The sequence below is a fragment of the Corvus moneduloides genome, chromosome 1, assembly GCF_009650955.1.
Source record: "Corvus moneduloides isolate bCorMon1 chromosome 1, bCorMon1.pri, whole genome shotgun sequence".
Classification (NCBI taxonomy): domain Eukaryota; kingdom Metazoa; phylum Chordata; class Aves; order Passeriformes; family Corvidae; genus Corvus; species Corvus moneduloides.
The window spans coordinates 107101135-107114302 of NC_045476.1; positions in this window are offsets into that span (position 1 = coordinate 107101135).

Sequence of the window (13168 nt, forward strand, 5' to 3'; positions counted from 1 at the left end):
ACTAAATTGAATTAGACTACCTGTTTAATTACTTGACAGCTCATTCTGTTTGTCACTCTGACCAGCCACACTTATATTGTTTCTGCAATTAACATTAGTTTAAAAAGTATGCCGAAGATAGTTCCAATATCATTACTGAAGCACTTTCATAGGACAAAAATCTAGTTTCTAATTTATTATTTATTGCATATGTACAAACACTTTGGCAAACCAAGATAAGGTGTCCAACAGATGTAAAAGAGGTGATAAAAGAAGTTATCTTTAAACATCTCCTTCTAGACTTTCACCAGTCTAATTCAATATGCCCACATTTCACTGGTATCTGATGAACCTCATTTCGCTGGTTGCAAATTACGATTTACTTATCTCACTCATGAATTCAAAGTATTATTATAATTGCTTTATAATTATTTTATGAGCATTCTCAAAGACTAGAGTGTCTAAAGCAATATATTTTCCAGGTTCCTTTTGTGAAAATATTATCACAAAAGTCTTACCCTGCTTTTTCATCACTGAACATAGAAACATCCTAGACAGCTTCTATAAGCGCTTGCATCCAAGACTGTGGTACGTTTCGCTCAACCTCACCCACCTAAAAATTGCATTGTTATTCAACTTCCTTCCCATCCTGTGTTGTGACTACCTCAGACATCACAGAAATTCAAGGCAGGATGGACTCTCCAGGACTTCAAAATGAGAGGCATCCTTCCTTATGGGAAGGGCTTAGACATAGTAGACCTTCCATAGCAAAGAACTCCTAATGCATCTCCTTCATCTCACTGAGGACACCAACTAACTGATAATCACCCCCAAAGCTTCATCTACTTTCCCCAGTCTGATAGGGGTATAAGGATTCGTCTTTGTCCTTTTACCTTCAAGAACATTTGGATTTATTTTTAAAAACTCAATATTTTTCTTTGGTGATAGCTTCTGTAAGTTTTGAGTGATTATTATTGCTTTATATTTTCCTACTAATAGCCAAAGGTTTCCAAGTCATCTCCTTGTGGAGATAGCTATTTTGATATCAAAAATTTCAGGAAATACAGAGAAAGATACATGAAATGAAGGCCAAAAGAGGTCAAATGATTACTGTAGTTGGTTAGCTCCTGAGCTGGAAACAACTTGTAGATCCTGAAATATCATCCATCATTTTTCTTTGTCTCAGTGGCCAAGCAGAACTGAGTCAAGGTGGTGAGCACCTTGTTTGTGTGAAAATCACCCTCTCTGTTGTATACTTTTGTTATTAACGTTGTTACTGTTCATTTCTCATCCCATTAGTGTTCATTTTCAGTAAATTTTTATCTCAACCCACAGTCTCTGTCCCTCTCTCACCAGAAAACAGCACAGGGAAGGGGGGTAGATTATTTAAAGTTTAATTCCCAGCTGGTTTTAAACCACCACATTTCATACAAAAATTCTATATCCACCTGAGTTGGTCAGTTCTGGTTTTGTAGGTCACTTGGAAAAGTTTTTTTGCATGTGACCAAAAGATTTGCTTGAGGACATTTTTATATATTTGCTCACATTGTTTGCTCAGTAATCTTTCTTAGCTGGTCTACAAGTCTGATTGTACTTTATATTGTTTGTTCTACATTGACTGAATACTTCTTTATGCTAAAACTCATTTTAACCTGGTCATGATATTGCGTCCCTTTGGTGATCAGAAGCTAAACACTAGTAAATTGTTTGGACATTGTTCCTTGTTTTGCACTCCTGTTCCAATGGCAACATCCTGGGACAATATTTTCAAGGCCTGTTCTCATTTTGTGATTTTATTATATTCTGGGTTTTATTCTAAGATCATAAGTTCACTCTACAGAAAATAACTCTTTCAAACGAATACAAAAATAAAAGTATAGATATATATATTTACACCACATGATTATATAAATCTAAGCAAAGCTGAAACAAATCAGACAGTTACCTGACCATTAGGTAATTTTTTTATGGTTAAAAAAGCCATAACATATCTTCACTCAGGCCAAGATAAATCCAGAGAATAGCTGACATCCTGGGGCCTGTGTATCTTGACACTAAGCCGCTCAAAACCAGAACCTCTCCATGCTTGCTCTCTACACATCTACAATCACTAGAAGATTTTCAAAGTTAAAACTCATTCAGAAAGTAAGAATTAACTGTCTCCTAAAATTTCAAGTATTTCTGGAAAATTAATTGCCCTGAAAGGAGATGACAATATCCCTTACCTTTCAGTTGCTCTGCATTACCAGAGAAAAAGTAAAAAAATATTAGAATTAATATAATTTGTAAGTATTTGTCAGAAATGTATTTTCATCTTTGCTATTTCTTCAGAGTGTTTTTGTAATAAGAAATTCCTAATTGTTCACCACATATTTTGATTTGTGGATCCTTTGCCCAGCAGAAAAGTCATTGGTCTTCTGCTGTCTAACAGCTCCTATGTGATAGATGGTTTGGATTCACTAAAAATCCCTGCCAACCAACCCACAAAGCAACCAGCCAACCACAAATAGTCTTCAAGATTTATTGCAACAGGATTGAAATATTTATTTTCCACTATTATTGAAGAGTGGTAAAGACAATGAGAACCTGATTATTAGAGAAGTAGTCTTCTAAAAAAGATCCACAAACTGAATGCTTCCGCAAAAACCTGCAAAATTTTGGAACAGCAAAAATTCAGAGAAGAATCTACTTGGCTGATACTTTCTCCTTTGCTTTTCCTGCTGTTCAAGAAAAGAACTTTGTAATGCAAGTCATTTTAGGCACTGCCAAATGCACCAAGCAGGTGTTGTAGCAGAGCTCTCTGGAGACTTCATTCCTCAGGGATAAAGCAGATGTTTTCAGGCTATTGGTATAGCTGATATATTGGGTTGGAACTGAATGTCAGGGTAAATGGAAACAAATAATATTTCTGGGCACTGAAAATTAAACCCACTTTGTACCATCTTGCTAATTTTCCTTTGCATTGTCCCGGACATAAATTAACTGTTCATGATATTCCTTGCAAAATACACACTGCATTTGAATATTGGTGTTCTCCAAAGATCATGCAGAACAATTTTATCTTTCCACGTTTCTGCTCCTTATTGATTTGCTGGCTTGTACGATTCTGACAAGTGTGCACTTTCTGTTCTGAGCAATTTCTTGATGTTTCTTTAATGTGCACCTTTAAAAGAAAGGAAAGAAAAAAAGAAGAGAGAGACAAAAAACTAAAAGTGCATGAAGGGGGACCAAAAATTCAGCAAGCAGGCAGAAGTATCATTGTGGAATGCAGTTTGAAAGACAATCAGAAATACAACCTATTGGGAGTTCTACAACTTTACCTTTACTAAAAGAAGAATTTCAACCTTTATTTTCCCTTTGTAGGACACCAAATACCCTCAGAGACACCTAACAACATTCCTGCTATTGCAGAGACCTGGGACATAAGAAATGTTTTCCATTTTATTGTTTTCTTACAGCGGCATATTCCTGATATTTCACTGTAGATTTTAAGTTCATGATAGTGTGGTGGGAAGCATTTTTGTAATTCTTACTAAGGAGTTGAAAATGGGAAAAATTGTCAAAGATGTAATCAGGATCATTAAACATAAATTATCCTGTCTCATATTCTTTTGATTTTTATTATTATTACCTTCTATTACCACAACTTCAGAATTCTGGCAGTTTAAAAAAGTCTAAGAATGGGTGCTCCTTGTCTACAGGTAATGTTTCAAGAAAAGATAAGGAAATCCTTATGCCAGTTTGCACAAAAAAACCAAATAAACAGAATTTCCATTAGTTCTTGTGGACTTCAACCACCCCAAAATCTTCTTGGTTTTTTTATTATTTAAGAGGTACAAGCAATATTGTTCATATGTAGGTAGAGAAAGAACACAAACTCTGTTTTCTTAGATGAATAACATCATCCTAATCCCAACAATTCTTGCTTATTTCTTTCTTTGATCACAGTTAGGAAGTTCTCATATGTTTTATTGCTTCTGACTTCCTGGGAATTTAATATTCCCTGCCATTTTTCAGAAGTTGGCATACCCCAAATAAAGTTAGATTCTAGGCATACCCAAAGGACTTTTTGTATTCCTACCCATTTACTACTATCTCTCATAGTAGTTGAAGGGAAGCCCTGCAACCTGTACCTTAGAGAAGAATGTGGGAGGACAAGAAAGAAAACAAATATCATGCATCTCAAAACCAAAAAAAGAAAATTAAGTCATAACTCATCAATAAAAAAACATTTAAAAAAAAGAAACCAGAAAAAAATCAGATCTTAAAAAGCCATTACAAGGTAATATTTAGAGATGAATATGAGAGAGAAACATCAATTTTCTTCCCTCTGTGATTGTTTTAAAATGACACTATACCTTGATTCATCCTTTGAGCTTTTAAAAGTACTTATGTTGCAACAGCGTAAAGAGAGGAAGGCATCATTTTCTGACAGAACAACTATTTTCTTCAATGCTATTTACACTTTTGAGTTTTTAAGCTAATCTTTGAGCACATTCCAGGCAATAGTCCAGCTCAATCTGACATTATAGCTTTTAAAAACTTCCTTCTTCTGGTCTCGGATGCCTTTTTTGACTGTGCATGCTTCCTCATCAAAACAGCTAATTAAAAACACCTAATTATCCAATTTACAGCACATGTTCTATATTCCTACCACCTGAAACTGATATTCTGAAGCCCTAGAGCATACTTAACCCTGTCTTATGCAAAACAAGTGGAAAATAATGAAGCGTCTACTGATTTTCTTAGAGGTATTTTTCTTTTAACTGAGAGAGGATTCTCAGCTGGAACAATCAATCATCTGTACACTGAGAAACCATATTTTAAAAGTCCTTAAAATAGTGTCATTGTGGGGATATTTACAGTGTTGGGGGTTTTTTTAAGTGTTATTTACTGGGGGTTATGTTTCATGCAGATTTGCTTAGACTAATGGATGGGAAAAAGATCACTAAACAGTTGTACTGCTAGAAATTCTGTATGTCTGTAGAAATACACTGGCTCATTAAGGCTGTACTCATATGTTTTACACTGAGCAGTTTTATACAATGCTATACTATTGAAAGAATTCTGAAAATGTTTGCCCAACAGCTTTATATTAATGCTATTCTACATTTCGGGACTAGCCGAAAAACTTCACTAAGAACCTTATCATTTGTCCATTGGGTTTCTGCACCTTGCTGCAAAATACTGGAGTAAAGCAATAGGACAAAGCTCTTGAGTTTTGAACTACTAGTCTATCAAGTCTTTGTTGTTGCAATACAAATACAGGATTTGTGGTGTTGAAAGCTTCCATCAACTGAAATTATTTTGCAAAGTTATTGAAACAATCTTAATGAAATATAGCAAGGTCTGCCGGCTTTATTTATTTATTTATTTATTTATTTTTCTGATGGTTGCAGAATGTAGTTTTTTCATCTATTTAAACAGTGAATTTTTATTGCTTTACTGAAGACCCAAAGATCCAGTGCTTATTGAGAATTACTGCACAAGCAGCTTCCACTAAGCAGATGATTATATACATCCTTTCATGCTCCTATATTAACTTAAATGCTGATTATTGTGGTTCTTATTCATTTTCTTTCTTTATTTTTATTTATTTATTTTTTTACATTTAAGATGGTTCATATGGGTTCAAGTCTTAGCATGTAAAGCATAAATGTGCTACTGTAGGATCTACTTCATATACCATGGAGCTTATTGGTGGGAAAATCCTGATATCCAGGATTAGCTTCACACTGTGATTAACTTTTCAGTGGCAACAGAATGGGATTTTTAATTCTAGGTTTTAATAAGTTTATGTCATTTTCCGCTGAACACTTTGGTTAGAAATACACTATTCTCACATCATAAAGTGTTTGTATCCTGTTTTTCAAATTCTAGTAAACCAATTCTGCAAATAATTCTAATTCTTTCTTAGTGGATTCATTTCAGAATAGACTCACACAAGGCTTTAAAATTTTAATATTTCAGTAATTTTCCTTTCCAAATGTTTTTTCTATCAAATGACACATAACTGTTAATGTAATGTCCACTGGTAAAAGAATCAGGCTTATTTTTGGCTTATGTATATGGGTTCAGCTGCAGGAGGAGAGGAGAAAAATAATAAATATTTTTATTGTTATTTTGCATAAGAAATACTAAAGTATTTTATATTCTTCTTGAGATAAGCATGAATGCATTGTAGAGCTCTTAATACATATATCATTCAAGGTCATTCCATGCAGCTGATATTCCATGCAGTGACATTTTGTCTCAGAAATGACCATAAATTCAATTTGATTATAGGATATACAAACTAACATCCTTTTTTTTTCTTTTCCTTATCTAGGCCATTGTATGTACAACATCTTTGTGCCTCATGAACTTTTTTACCTCTGATTTCTAAAAGTATAGTCATAGTAAAAGTCTGGATATTTATCCCCATCCTACAACAGCTGAGACTTATTTACTTTGCTGCATACATAGACAGTAAGGGTTTCTGTGTAAGGGACTAGGAACGCTTGATGAGTTCACCAAAAATGCTATTGAAAGTGGTAACCAGTGCAGCACATGGAGTCTGGAGTATGATCTGCTTTACGAGACACTACCAGGAAGGTGGCAAAAGAAGTGCGGCACAAATAGAACTCTGCACAGGAGGTGTTCTCTTCCTGCTACCCTTGTTCATGTGTCTGTGTATGAATAAATAGAGTATCATGTGAATATTCCCACCATTCCCTGAGCTGTCCAGATGCCAGCCAGCTGTAGGTATAGAAACCATATTATCATTCAAGCACATAAATAAACACTTATTAGAAAGAAATTGTGCTATCTTGTCCTAAACGCAGCTCTACTGTGCAGCTCTGAAATCATAACAGGCTTACATGTGGCTGCCTTGACATATCTACGCCTGCCTGCCTGCACTTCTCTGCAGAGAGGTTCTCTAATAGTAGCTTCATCCTGACTAATTCTGTGAGGACTATTTTACTGTTAGGGGTCAAATTCAAAAGAGCAGCTTCTCAGGGGAACATTCATCAGTATTTTGTGGGTTAACTATTTTAACAGCATCCAACAGCAAATTGCAGAAGTGGACCTTCCATTATAAATCACTTGTTTCTTCAAGTGGTGCTCTGTTTTCTAATTAATTGATCATATATAACTTAAAGAAACTCAGGGCCAAAAATTGCTGGAAATTGTGGGAGAGTAGTTGAGCACTTTAAACCAGACATGAAAGGTTAAATTCTACCTTTGAGCAGTACTCATGTCAGGCACACTACACCTTGAAAACATTCACTTTATGAAATAAACTTCAGCTATATTTACTCTGCACAGAGAATGGAAAGCCAGATAATTTACTGCAGTTGAGCAGATGCTTGTTTTGTTTTGACATTATTATTGTTATAAAGAATGAAAAATAAGCAATACCAGCCAATGGAGAAACGTTATTGCTATAAATGAAGAGCTTTGAAGTACTGCACAAATTGAGGAATCAGACCAAGAAAGAGCATTCTATGAAAAGATCTCTAAGAAAAAGACTAAAGCAAAAATTCTTATAAAAGAATAAAAAAGGAAGTAATAAAAGGGGTTATGGACTAAGCTGCCTTTGTTTCTCCACCATGATGGATCTCTCACTGTTTGGAGACTGCAGTGGCTTCTGTAGGGGAGTTAGAGGCCAGGAAAGGGAACTGTAGATGAAACAACCAGCCTCCCCTTAAAGAAGGCAGAGCTTATGAAAAGCAAGGAACACCCATCTTATCCTCCTCATTGGTAATGAGGTCAGAGCTTACACAAAGTGCCTCACACTAAGCAGCACGGTCAGCTGATGGTAAGTTAGGCTTGATCATTAATCTAAAATACCCAAACCTAGAGCTCAAAAAGTTAAACTGAAATCCAGAAGGTACATGGTTCTAGAATGAACTGCCCTAAAATATGATGTGTTTTGTCTATGCAAGGGGCATGAAAAAATTCCCATATATTCCAAATTGCCACAAAAGGCAATTTGGATAGAGCTCCCATGCAGTTGGTATCTCTCCCCTTAACTTGTTTTACAAAATTTGCATGAAGGGTCTATTGATCATCAGGTTCTTGGCTGCTATGCCCGGATGGAAAATTGGCATTAAGTAAGAATGACAAGTTCTAGTTGCTTAATATGTGACACCAGCTATCACAGCTGATGGCACTTGCTCATTCAGTTTCATTGATATGACTCTTTTTTTCTTTATTATTACTCTTCCTGGTAGAGGATTCTGGAGTAAGATATTTTATAACTGTTGTATCAGCTCCATATATGTGTATATATATGCAATATATATATATATATATCTTCCCAATGAACATCTGAGGCAATGTCATAGCATTGATTTGAGTTTGTCAGGTATGCTGGGACTCCAGCATGAGCCCAGAGAAAAACAAGGCTGTGTTAGTCTATAATAATGGTTGTTTTGGTGTGTTTCTCTTCCATACATTCTAATCTTTCAAGCATTCTTTTTAGTATTAACTTCCTACTCAGTTGTTGTCTTATCATTTCAATTGGTATTGCTTTTAAAATATACTTCTGTTATATATTAACATCCATCTCTAGGAATCTGCTGTCAAAGTAGTGAAACTTGTTTTTTACAGTTCAGTAATAGCTTCTCTGGCTTTAAGATTTTGTAGCTTTTGTCTTTACAACTCACTCATAAATCTGCACTCTATTATTTCTTTGAATGACTTTTTTTTCAGAAAGACTATTATTATGTAGATGACTTCTGATGAGATTCACATAATTTACCATTGACCTGCACTGGCCTATTGAGTGTTGGCAGGGGGTTCTAGGTTCCCCCTCTTACCTCTCCACAAGCCAAATATCTGTTTTGTGAAACAGAATGTGAATGTTTTCAGCATTTCATCCAGATAATTAATAAGATCTCGAAGAAGGCTGAACCCAGTACAGGTCCCTGGGATAAACTGCCTGATACTGGCCTCTAACTAGACTTTATGCCACAGATCACCATGCTTTGGGCTCGGATGCTCAACGGTTTTCAATCCACCTCCATGCTTATCCAGCCCATACTTCAGCAGCTTGTCTTTGAGGATCTTGCAGGAGACAGAGCCAAAAGCCTTCCTCAGGACAAGGTATCCAATGTCCACTGCTCTCCCCTCATCTACCCACTCAGTCATTTTATTGTAGAAGACTCTCGGAGTGGTCAAGCATGGCTTCCCCTATGTGAATCCTTGCTGAACATTTTAACCACCTTCTTGTCTGTCAAGTGCCTGGGAATGGTTTCCAGAATTAGTAATTCTAGGATTTTACCTTTTTTTTATGACCTATGTTCTACCGTATTTGAATGCCAGTCTCACAAGCAGAATCTCGATCAAGCCAACATTCAGACCTCTGGAATACTAGTGAGTTTGAGACAATCTTGATTGATTTTTCTACCTGTAAAATTGGCTAAGTAATATTTTTCTGTTTTGTATGGAACAGAATACATTTCTTTTAAATTGGCTCCTGAATTCAAAGTGTTCTGTAAAATCCAGATTTTTTTTTTCTTTTTTTCTGATCTATATAGGCAAGTGAAAAATCTTTATCAATCTTTTTATCAACTTATTTATTGTATAAATTGACTCAAGAATAAATTGAGTCAAGAAATTGACTCAAGTTAAAATAATGCAAAATACATTAAAAAATATGGTACATTTACAATACAATTTTCTGTAGCTTCTAAATTGGTGAAGAGTCATATTCCAAGTTTAACAGAATCATAAAAAATTATCTGGGGTTTTAAAGACAGAAAATTATTAGCTTGAACTTTTCATTCATTGAAATGTCTTTCCAGTCATTTATAAAGACACTGATTTCATAGGCTAGCTTCCAAATTCAGGTTGGCAATAAATTCTTAGCATCAAATTGTAAACATGAACACCAAGTGACATCACTAAACTACAGTGAACTTGTGAAGTTTCCAGAAATTTATTTACAAATTTCAGATAATTAATTTGATGGAAGGCTTGTCAGTGTTCCCTTTTCATATCAAATAGTGGTTTCTATAAAAATTGTCTATTTTGAAATGCTCCACTTTTTGTCTATCCACAATCACAAATAATGAGGGCAGAGAGGATTTTTTTTCTGGGAGTGAGTGGGTGGTGGGTGTTACTTGTTGGCTTGTTGTTTGTTGGTTTTTCTCTCCTGGTTTACAATAAAACATCTGACACTTGTAAGTAGTAGTAGCTATTATTCTAAAGATATCTTGATTGACATCACTAAAATTACCCTGTAATAGCTAATACATTAACTATTTGAGGAATAAACTGTCAAAAATAACAGGAAAACTTTAGCTTCTTATTTTCAGGATCAATTAATTGGTACCTACCATACTAAACTTGAGTATACACTATTTTTTTTTTCCCAAGAAAAAAAAAGATGTGTTCCATTTACAGAGCTGTGGGTTTTAATCTGCATTTGGCATTATTTTCAACGTTCTCCTCACAATTCTTGTGCAGTAAAGTGTGTTCTCTGCAGAACCAGTTTTATGATACATGTGAAGAGATACATTTTAATTTTAATTTTATAAATGTACTTTTAAATGCATTATCATAGCTCCCAGAAAGCCAGTCCTGGCTGACTCCCTTTTGCACTTAGGAGTGAAATTAGGAAGAAATTGTGCACTTAGGGAGGAATTTGCACTTAGGAAGAAATTGTGATCCAAATGATCATATCTGCTTCAAAGACTTCACAGGTTAACAATGCCAAAAAAATCAAAAAACATTGGCTATCTACATGCAAGGACCTCAGGGAAGAGAGACAAACTGTTGGTTATATCTCGTGAGTCTTTTGGTGACATTTCCTGTTAGGAGGGGTCCTTTTGTTTCATTCAGGGCTAGATTTTATTTTTCAGGCAAATGAAATGGTGCAAAGCACCAAGAAGGAAAGAGATAGTGAATTTGGAATGCAGGCTTGCTTCCTTGCTTTTTCATATAGTAGTGCAAAATTTGAGACCAGGAGAATATGCCTCTTTTTCCATGAAAGTAAGCTGTGTTGCAAAAATCCTGTAAAATTTAAAATTCAATATGACTGCCACATATGTGAACTTGGACTGTACAAATTGATAGAAAACTAAATGATGTAAATTCAATACCTTTTTTTTTTCTTAGTTCAAGTTTCAACCCACAAGTTAAAAATAATGTAGTGTGAGCCAAGCAAAGTGATCTCATCTCTCTGATAAGGACTGGTCTGTGAGTCAGATTATGCATCAACAGTAGCAAGATTTTTCTGGTGTTCTGGAGACTACTTCTCTTTGTAGAGGTGCCACCTTGCCTCTCATTCTTCATGTTGTTTTTTAAATTATGTGTTCTTTATATTATTATAAATATGTTTGGTTTGGTTGTATACAAAATTATCATTTTGTGTTCTACAAAATGTGCATGGAAATTGTCCCTAAGTCTTTCCCTTAAGGATTATTTCTGTCCAGCCAGTGTGGAAAAACTCAGCCTCAAACATAGTTTTGAAGGTAATGTAGATCCTGCCTTCAGAAACAAAATATTTATCTTTGTGGGAATATTTCAAAAATCTATGAAAGGAGGAGACCACAGGTGAAGTAATATGTCATGGTTACACAATATTTTCTAGTTTTCCATTATATTTAATTTTTGTTGATATTCTATTTTCAGAATGAAGTTAAGCATAAGTCAATTATTTAAACATCTCTTTTTTTCAATAGGAGCTGCTATCTTGTTTTCTTTATAGCAATTCAATTACGACTGTGTTCCAAAAAGTACCCTGGTCCCAGTTTCACTGGAAACAAAAGCAAGCAAACATGGGCTCAGAAACCAAATAAACAAGCAAGTAAACACTGTATTTATTTCAAATTTCAGCATATACTCATGTTCTTTTTCTAGAGGATGAATGTTTCCTTATTGGAAAAAATAAAATCTAAACTAAAATTGTTTCTGAGCAGAAGGCTGGAAGTTTAGTATTATTAATGGCATTGTACCTCTTTGTTGGACAGAAGAGACCAAATACCCAAACTCTTGGAATCTAGAATTTTAAAAAGAAGAAAAAAAAAAAAAGAAAATAAAAGATTAGAAGGAAAACTAATCTAATGTTCAATATTTTGTTAAAGCTCAAGGAAGGCCCTGCAGCTGAAGTATTGCTTCTAATGTTATGTTTCCCTTCTAGATTGTATTTTATTAATGTTTTCTTTTGTACCAAAGTATGAAGAGACATAAAGATTTTATCTTTTTTTTTAAATTAATGAGGAGCATATTACTTCACTGGGAAAGAACATCAGAAGAAAAATCTTCTCCCTTACAAAAGGAAACAGGTTTGTAAACAGATTTAGTTTTTTGGTTCTGGATCTTCCTGGTTTGTGAGGTGAACTTTGAAAAATTATTTAAAGTGCTTGTGCTGAAGTTCCTGCATTTTTATGCTAAACTGATATATGCGAAGTAAGCTCTTACGTGCACTGCATGCCTTGATTAAAATCTACATTGAGATAGCAAAATTTCAAGACAATAATGTGTGTTTTTTTAATAAATCAAAGGCTCTTGATTGTATATCTTCCGCTCAGTTCAGGTGTTCTGAGGCAATTTCTTGTAGGTAAAGACATTAACAGCTAAAAATCTTTGAAAATGTTTGGTACTTTGAATTTAATGGCTTTCCAGCTGAACCTGAAACAAACTCAACCCTCCCCATAAATATTCAGTCTTGTAATATGCCTATCACTTCATATATCACTTGGGAAATACATCAGAGCATCATAGCTCTGACCCTAGCATACGAGAGATCCCCAGTCCTGGCTGCAATTAAGTGTCCGTCCTATGAAAATTTACAAATTAACCAGACATTCTCTTTTTCATACAGTAGCTGCAGGTATCTTTCTCCTATGGTACAAGGTGCTCGAGGACCCTCTGAACTCTCCAGCAGACATCTGAGACACTGGGACTGTATGTGTGAAATGTAGGAGTCACCTCAGTAGTTCGCCCCTCTCACCTTCCTTCCCCACCAGCCTTCCCAAAACAAGCATTGTTACCAAAGTCTCAAAAAATTGTGAATTTCTCAGGACCAGTTGGTGTTCATCATGTCAATTGAACAAATAAATTATTTATTTCTTCCAAATTGAAGACTTTCAAAATTAGAAAAGCTCTAAAGTATTTTGACTGGGTTTTTTTAAAGTACCCTAGGGATTAAAATGGTCTATCTTCTAACTTTTTAATAGAAGTCTATTTCATCCTGAAT